This window comes from Colossoma macropomum, unplaced genomic scaffold, assembly GCF_904425465.1.
Source record: "Colossoma macropomum unplaced genomic scaffold, Colossoma_macropomum, whole genome shotgun sequence".
Taxonomy (NCBI): domain Eukaryota; kingdom Metazoa; phylum Chordata; class Actinopteri; order Characiformes; family Serrasalmidae; genus Colossoma; species Colossoma macropomum.
Window position 1 is genome coordinate 7764619 of NW_023494807.1, and position 8617 is coordinate 7773235.

Consider the following 8617-nt stretch of genomic DNA (forward strand, 5'->3'; position numbering starts at 1 on the left):
AAGGTTTTGCTGATGAGCACCTATCCCTGCTGGGAAAAAACAGGACAGGACAACATGCACTCCATGCCTGTCTAAATTGGTTTATACTGGTTTAGGCTGGTTTGGTGTTGGTGTAGCTGGTCACCCATCATGGTCTTGCTGGTTGACCTGCATACCAGCATCCAAAACTCAACATATGCTGGTTTTGCTGGTTACCAGCCATGCCAGTCTGTGCTGTTTTTTCTAGCAAGGCCATGCTACCATGGAGGGTTCAGGGACAAGTCCAAAAACAGTATTTGCTGGCCGTGATCTTTGGGCCCTCAGGCGGCACTGCATTAAAAACAGACATGATTCTCTAGTGGAAATCACTGCAGGGGTTCAGGAACACTTCTGAAAACCACTGTCTCTAAAAACAGTTCGTCGCTGAATCCACAAATGCTGATTAAAACTCTTAAACGCAAAAAAGAAAACATACATAAACAGGATCCAGAAATGCTGCCACCTTCTCTGGGCCCAAGCTCATTTAAAATGGACTGAGGTGAAGTGGAAAAGTGTCCTGTTGTTCGACAAATCAACATCTGAATTTTTTTTTATAAATCATGGACACTGTGTCCTCTGGGCTAAAGACCACTCAGCTTGTTATCAGTGCACAGTTCAAAAGCCAGTATTCATGATGGTATAGGGTCCATTAGAGACATGTTATGCACATGTTATGGATGACGTGCACATCTGTGAAGGCCACATTAATGCTGAACAATATATACATGTTTTGGCAACATATGCTGCCATCCAGACAACGTCTTTTTCAGGGAAGGCCTTGTTTATTTCAGCAAGACAGTGTCAAACCATATTCTGCATGTTATGACAGCATTGCTCCATATTAAAAGAGTCTGAGCACTAAACTGACCTACATGTAGTCCAGACCTGTCACCACTGATAACATTTGGCGCATTATGAAATGAAAAATACGACAGAGGAGAACTGATGATCAGCTGAAATCCTATAACAAAAAAGAATGGGAAACATTTCACTTTCAAAACTACAGCAGTGTCTCCTCAGTTCCCAAACACTTACAGAGTGTTGGTAAAAGAAGAGGTGATGAAACACGGTGGTAAACACGCCCCTGTCCCAACTTTTTCGGAACGTGTTGTTTGCATCAAATTCAAAATGGGCATATATTTTTCAAAAACAATAAAAGTCCTCATTTTCAACATTTGATCTGTTGTCTTTGTGGTATTTTCCTTCAAAAATATGGTTTACATGATTTGCATATCATTGCATTCTGTTTTTATTTACATTCTGCACAGCGTCCCAACTCATTTTGGAAATGAGGTTGTAATATTTGTACGTTGTCAGCCATGTTAACTTAGTTTGGATGAATAATCTGACTATAATAAATGGGGTAGCATGGGTCACCATGTTTTCCTGGTCATGACAGGTCATATTAGCTGACACATGCCAAGTTTGCAAGCCAAGCGTTGCTTCCATCCCTATCATGGGATTGTTTTTCTTACATGGACACAGTCTGTCCAGTGGTTTTTGCGCATTGATTTTATATATTTTACATGTACTTAAAAGTAAAGTACACTGTAAAGTACAGAGTTGCGCATAGTTAACCAGTCATTGTTCTTTCTTCTTCTATTTCAGCACTTGTATTGATATTTCATGACCTTCCAGTCAAGCTCTTTCCACGTATTGAGGACTGAAATAGATCAGGGCTGATGCTGATAAAACTTCTGAGAATTGACAGAGCTGATCTAGGAGCAGTCAGATGCTAGTTAATGGGGTTAAATAGACAAAGGAACTGATTCCAGACCAACTTAATGTGAGTCATTTCATTCTTGAGCGCCCAGACCAGCATCATTATAATGTCATCACCAAGTCTGCATCCAAACCAGGAGAGAAATGATTGATTAATATGAACTCTGCTGCATTTATTCTCAGACGCCAATCTGTCTCCCACGCAGGGACTGACAGACAGGCCCCACTCGCCACCTGGCAGAGGAAACAATAGCATATATTCAGACAACAGCACAACCTGGACACACTGGTGTCATGGGGCAAATATAGACTCGGCCATTGTTGGCATTATTTACTGGGAAAGGGTTGGCAAGGGTTGGCAGCAGTTGGGCAGGTTTGAGTTTATGCGTATGGGCATATATGTGTGTGCATATGGGTGTGTATTTGTGTGCAACTCTGTATGTATGTGTGCACTAGATAGCATATTTACTTTCCCCCAGAGGATGTGGCCGCTGCCCAGTTAGGTTAATGCTGTGTTTTTGTACAGTTTCAGGACAAAAAAGTCCCGACTTTGTAGTAAAATCATGAGAAAAACAGGGCTTGCGTACCATACCAGGTCCAGCAAAATGACCCTGACCTTGTAAACCGACTGTTTAAGGACAGATTTAATTCCCCATCAAGAGAGCCATTCAGTATGGAGTCAGGAAAAAAAAGCTAAAAGCAGTTAAATACATTTTTTTCAGAATTTAAATTATTGCCTTTATCACAGCTTCCATTCTTTTCAGGAGCCTTGCTTTCAGTTTTTCAAAGAAATCTGCGGGGAGATTTTTCCACACGTCCATGCACTTTCTGCATCTCACAGTCCAAGTAATTCCAAACACATTCAGTGATGAACTCGGGGTGGTCAGTCCATTGTTCAGCTTCTTTGTTTGATGTGTCCATCTCCTTTTCTCAGTGAGGCTTCTTGACAGCTACACATCCTTCAGACCCACAACGCTGAGTTGTCTTCTCACACATCTCAGGGCAAGGCTTATGGAGTGCTCCTGTATGTATATACATATATATATATATATATATATATATATATATATATATAGATAGATATATAGATAGATATATATATATAGATATATATATAGATAGATAGATAGATAGATAGATAGATATATAGATAGATATATAGATATAGATATATAGATATAGATATAGATATATAGATACATAGATACATTGATACATACATACATGTTTTGCCACTAACAGTGTCCATGCCAAGACTAAATCACTGGCATAAGCATTTCTGTCCACCACCATGAAAAGGCCTGACCCCACTGAAAGCTCTGTAATGTCGAGAAGAATCAGAGTCGCCCCCTTGTGGCTCCAGAAATACATTGTTCACTGAGTCAATCAAGTGCTGCAAAAAATGAATACAAAATCACCAGCATTTCTATACCTTCTGTTTTTAACAGGCTCTTCTTTTTTGAATGTAAGGGTGATAATGTGCATTTGAGTACAGCTAAAAAATAAATACTCAAATATATAAAATGTGCAAAAAGGGCAGAAATAAAACCTATAAGAATTATTTTCTATTACAAAGTAGTTACTGTTTTCAACTTCAAACCTGACCACAATTACTTTCCACAGTTGTTAGTCACAATCATATACATACAACAGTCAGGAAGTGCACTGGGTGCATTTTCATCTGCAGGTTTTAGGCAAATAAATGTAAATATAAGAAAGCAGAAAACATATTAAGGAATGTTAGGGATTTAAAAAAACAACAAAATTCTAACTTCTGGCTGGTGCTCTAGCACCTTTAGAGGGCGGCGGTGAGTAAAGTTTGTTTATTTGATGTTTGTTAATAACGCCTTTAGAGGGCAACGGTGAGTACACACACACATCTTCTAAGCCACTTATCCTTCTGGGTCGCGGTGGGGTTCTGGAGCCTATCCCAGCAGTCATTGGGTGGAAGGCAGGATACACCCTGGACAGGTCGCCAATTCATCGCAGGGCAGACAGACAGACATATACATTCACACACACCTAGGGGCAATTTAGCATGTCCAATTGGCCTGACTGCATGTCTTTGGACTGTGGGAGGAAACCGGAGAACCCGGAGGAAACCCATACAGACACGGGGAGAACATGCCTGAACAAAAATGACCCTGGTCGCCCGGCCAGGGAATTGAACCCAGGCCCTTCTTGCTGTGAGGTGACAGCGCTACCTTTAGAGGGCGACGGTGAGTGATGTTTGTTTATTTGATGTTTGTTAATGACGCCTTTAGAGGTCGGCGGTGAGTGACGTTTGTTTATTTGATGTTTGTTAATGACGCCTTTAGAGGTCGGCGGTGAGTGACGTTTGTTTATTTGATGTTTGTTAATGACGCCTTTAGAGGGCGACGGTGAGTGACATTTGTTTATTTGATGTTTGTAAATAACACCTTTAGAGGGCGGCGGTGAGTGACGTTTGTTTATTTGATGTTTGTTAATGACGCCTTTAGAGGGTGACGGTGAGTGACGTTTGTTTATTTGATGTTTGTTAATGACGCCTTTAGAGGGCGACGGTGAGTGACGTTTGTTTATTTGATGTTTGTTAATGACGCCTTTAGAGGGCGACGGTGAGTGACTTTAGTTTATTTGATGTTTGTTAATGACGCCTTTAGAGGGCGGCGGTGAGTGACGTTTGTTTATTTGATGTTTGTTAATAATGCCTTTAGAGGGCGACGGTGAGTGATCCTTTATTTTATGAACTTTTTTTTTTGTAAATAAGCTGATTTTAAATTTGATGCCTGCAACACATTCCAAAAAAGTTGGGACAGGAGCATGTTTACCACTGTCAAACACTCTCAGCTCCTTTTAACAGCATTTAATAAATGTTTGGGCACTGAAGACGCCAACTGATCCAGTTATGAGATCTTTTTTGGCCATTTTTCAGTTACACAAGTCTTAAGCTGTGTAACTGTATGTATTTATGTATATATAAATATAGGTGATACAGTGAACAACAAAAGACAATTGCAATTATTAATATGGCATTTAATTATCAGCATAAATTTTATTATTATTAAAGCAGGCAGTTATTTCTTTGTCCTGAACTCACAGAATAAATCTGCTGTAATAACACACAGTCACCACTGAGTGGCAGCACACACACACACACACCCACACACACACCCACACACACACACACACACACCCACACACACACACACACACACACAAGCAGGCTGACATGTTGATCTCAGTGCACTCTGTGTGGCCCGAGCTGCTTCAGCTCCTGATTGGCTAAGAGAGGGTCAGAATCCCGCATAATTAAAATTTCATCCACCTCTTTAAATCAGGCCTGCCCTCCAGAGAGCCCACACGCGAGAGAGAGAGAGAGAAAGAGAAAGAGCGAGAGAGAGAAAGAGAGAGAAAGGAAGAAGGGAGCAGTAGAAAAGAGAGAGAGAGCAGAGAGAGAAAGGAAGATAGGGAGGAAAGAGAGAAAGTGAGAGACAAGAAGAGGGACAGAAAGAAGAGGTAGACATTGGAGAGGAAGAAAAGAGGGATAAAGAGAGCAAAAGAGAGAAAGAAATTGGAAGAGACAGGTATAGAGTAAGATAAAAAGAGAGAGCGAGAGAAAGAGTGAGAGCGGGAGAAACTAGGAGAGAAAGTGAGAGTGAGAGAAAAAAGAAAAGAGAGTAGGAGAAAGAGAAAAAGAGAGACAGTGTGGGAAAGAGAGGAGAGCGAGAGAAGGGGGAGAAAGCAGGAGCGAGAAGGAGAGATAGAGACAGAGAGAGAGAGAGAGAGGAAGACAGAAATAGAGAGTGGGAGGAAAAATGGAGTGGTAGAAGAAAGAGAGAGGGAACATAGAGAAAAAGAGAGGCAGACAGGGATGGAAAAGAGAGAAAGTAAGAGAAAGAGGGACAGAAAGAAGAGGTAGACATTGAGAGAGGGAGGAGAGAAAGAAAGAAAGCAAGAGTGACAGGTCACTGGTAATGAAGTATATAAAGAGTAAGAGAGAGAGAGAGAGAGAGAAGGAAGGAAGACACATGGAGGGAAGAAAGAGAGATAGTGGGAGAGAGACAGTTATTCCTTCAACGGGGCTTTGACAATATAATAACTAAATATGGTCAACAAAGCGTACAGAACTGATCTGAAATAGAGAGAGAGAGAGAGACAGAGAGAGAGAGAGAGAGAGAGAGAGAGAGAGAGACAGAGTTAGGGAGAGAGAGAGAAAGAGAGAGAGAGAGTATCACCCAGACAGCTAAAAGCCTGACGCTAGTGAAAGTGAGCAGCTGTGTTGCTGCTTGTCTCTGTCAGATCTCCTTCATTCGGCTTTGATTAAAACAATAACACACTGTTTTACAGAGTCACTCACGGGTTTTCAGCCTTAAGCCGCATTAATTAATCATCTCCCTGTGTTTCTCAGTCAGTGTTCTAGTGAATGGAGGCGCTGATGGAGCTGTGTCAGTGTGAGTGGGCACAGCTCGGCATCAAGGCCTCACGCAGCCGATTCTGTGAAAATCAATAACATCTTGCTTTTCTGGAAAGTCTTTCAGCGAAAGCTGCGGTGCACAGTGCTCTAAACAAGGGGGTCAGGATACTGAGAACCAGGATGAGCATGAAGGAAAGTTTTGCTGTAGAACGTTAGTGACCGTGTCACCCATGAATGAGCATATACAGGCATATGCAAAAGTTTGGGCGCCCCAGGTGACATGTTTTGTTGATTTTCTGACTGAAAATAAGTTAACACATCCTCTACAGAGAGCACACTTCTGCACATTTTAACGCACACCGGTTTGTTCTTAAGTGTGTTCTTGAGAAAGGTCCTAAGAAAAAGCCTACGTCAGATTCATGACGTGTTCTTGAAGTGCAGAACTGTTCTCACGTTTGTGCTCTTGAGTGTGTGTAGATTCTGTTCTTACCTAAGAACAAATCCCAAATAAGAAAACAGTGGTGAATGTCAGAATTGTCGTGAAAACTGCGTAAGTGGGTTTTAAGAAGAAATTTCTTCTTATGGACGATTGATGAATGAGGCCAACCTTTTTTTGCTGAATTTAACATATTGGGAGCACATTTTATATATTTGTGTTATATTTATATTTTTGTGTTAACCTCAGCAAAAAAAATAGAAGTGTCTTCTATGACATTAAATTTAGCCCCCTGTAGAGGATTTTCTCATTTATTTATTTGCTGTTAGAAAAGCAACAAAGCATGTAATTTATTCACATTTTTGCGCATGACTGTGCGTCATCAAATACATAAAATACATATTTTAATATATTGTGTCATGTTGTCTTCTCACAGTGGAAGGATGGACAGAAACACCTGTGGATGTTTTCAGATCTGAAGCAGCTTGATTTTCTCCTCTCTCTCAAAGATGAAAGCTTTAAGTGCTGTTTATCTGATGGGGCCAGTTGTGGTGTCTACCAGCTCTTCCAGGTGGTTGTTAGGAGCCTTTCTCTGCAGCTTTTAAACATTTTTTGAACTCTAGTTTTGGAAACTCTTGCTTCACTCATTTTCTTTTGACTTTCTCTTTCTTTATGCAATCTTATATCTAATCTTCTCAGAAATACTTTCTCAAAATGAATAACTGGGTGGTCTTTGACTTTTACACAGCACTGAACATCATCAGAAGGGAGATCTCCTCGTCTGGCCAGAGTGTCCCTTTGACTAAAGTGAACTGGGCTGATAAGGAAGATCCACCTTTTGGAGGTCAAGCGCAACTCAACTATATGTAGTAACTCTAGACATCATGCAAGTTCTGCAAAAATCAACACCTAACAAGTACAGTGCTTTGGAAAGGGCCGTATGTCTGTCCTGCTCCTCCCCCAATACACACAGACACACACACGGAAATGGACACTTCCTCATTCAGTGCAGTGGCGCACTCATCCATGAAGCGGCGCGGCCGGTACTGGGCAGACTCCACTGATCAATATTACACTCCTCCTCTTCTTCAAATGGAGCTGTTTTCCTCCTCAGCTCACGCCACTGAGCCCCCAGTCTGCCATCACGATCCATGTAGAGCAGAAAGGCATGACGGAGAGAGAGAGAGAGAGAGAGAGAGAGAGAGAGAGAGAAAGAGAGAGAGAGGATTTGACAGGAGAGCTTGCATCTTTCAAAGTGCAAGTTAATAACAAAAATAACTTTGTTAATATTGTAATTAAGGGGGAATTCCATCAAGTCTTCTAAATTTCTGTATAATTCAGTTGTTAAGATGAGTCAGATTCAGTCAGATTCAGAGTGGTTTGGTGTGAAATGCTCTGTTCTAGAGAAACTTACCAAGGCAGAATTGTTCACAGTGGTGGTGATAGGAACCAGACGTCCACCTATAAAAGCTCCCTCACAGAAAGTTAATACATTAAATGGTTATCAATATGCTGCCTGATGTTTGGGACATTGGTTTATGAAAGTTTTGATAAGATTTTGGCCTAAAACTTTGTTAGAATCCATTTATTGCAGAGGGATACATGCAGGATGCTGTGGAAAATAGCTATATTTGTGTCGTTGTCATGGCGACCCCTGTACCACTGTAAAGAAACCTCTTTCAATGTCTCTACAATCAATCATTTCACACCAAACCACTCTGAATGACTCTTTCCCTTGCAACAGCTGAACTTTGTAGACATTTTAAAATATTGGTGGACTTCCCCTTTAGCTCTATGACTGTTGTTATGTCTGCTGAATACATCCAGCCATAAACATGGCAGAGAGCAAAGAGAGAGAGGGAGGGAGAGATGAGCTGTCTGTTAGACATAACAATAGAAGAGCTTGCAGCTTGCATCTTTCAAAGTGTAATCTTTTAAAGTGACAGTTCACCAAAAAAGTGCTAACATTGCTACTACTGAACGAAAGGCCATTCAAGTCTGCTCACAACTGCTGCTGACTGGTCATCACTTTAATATGTCATATT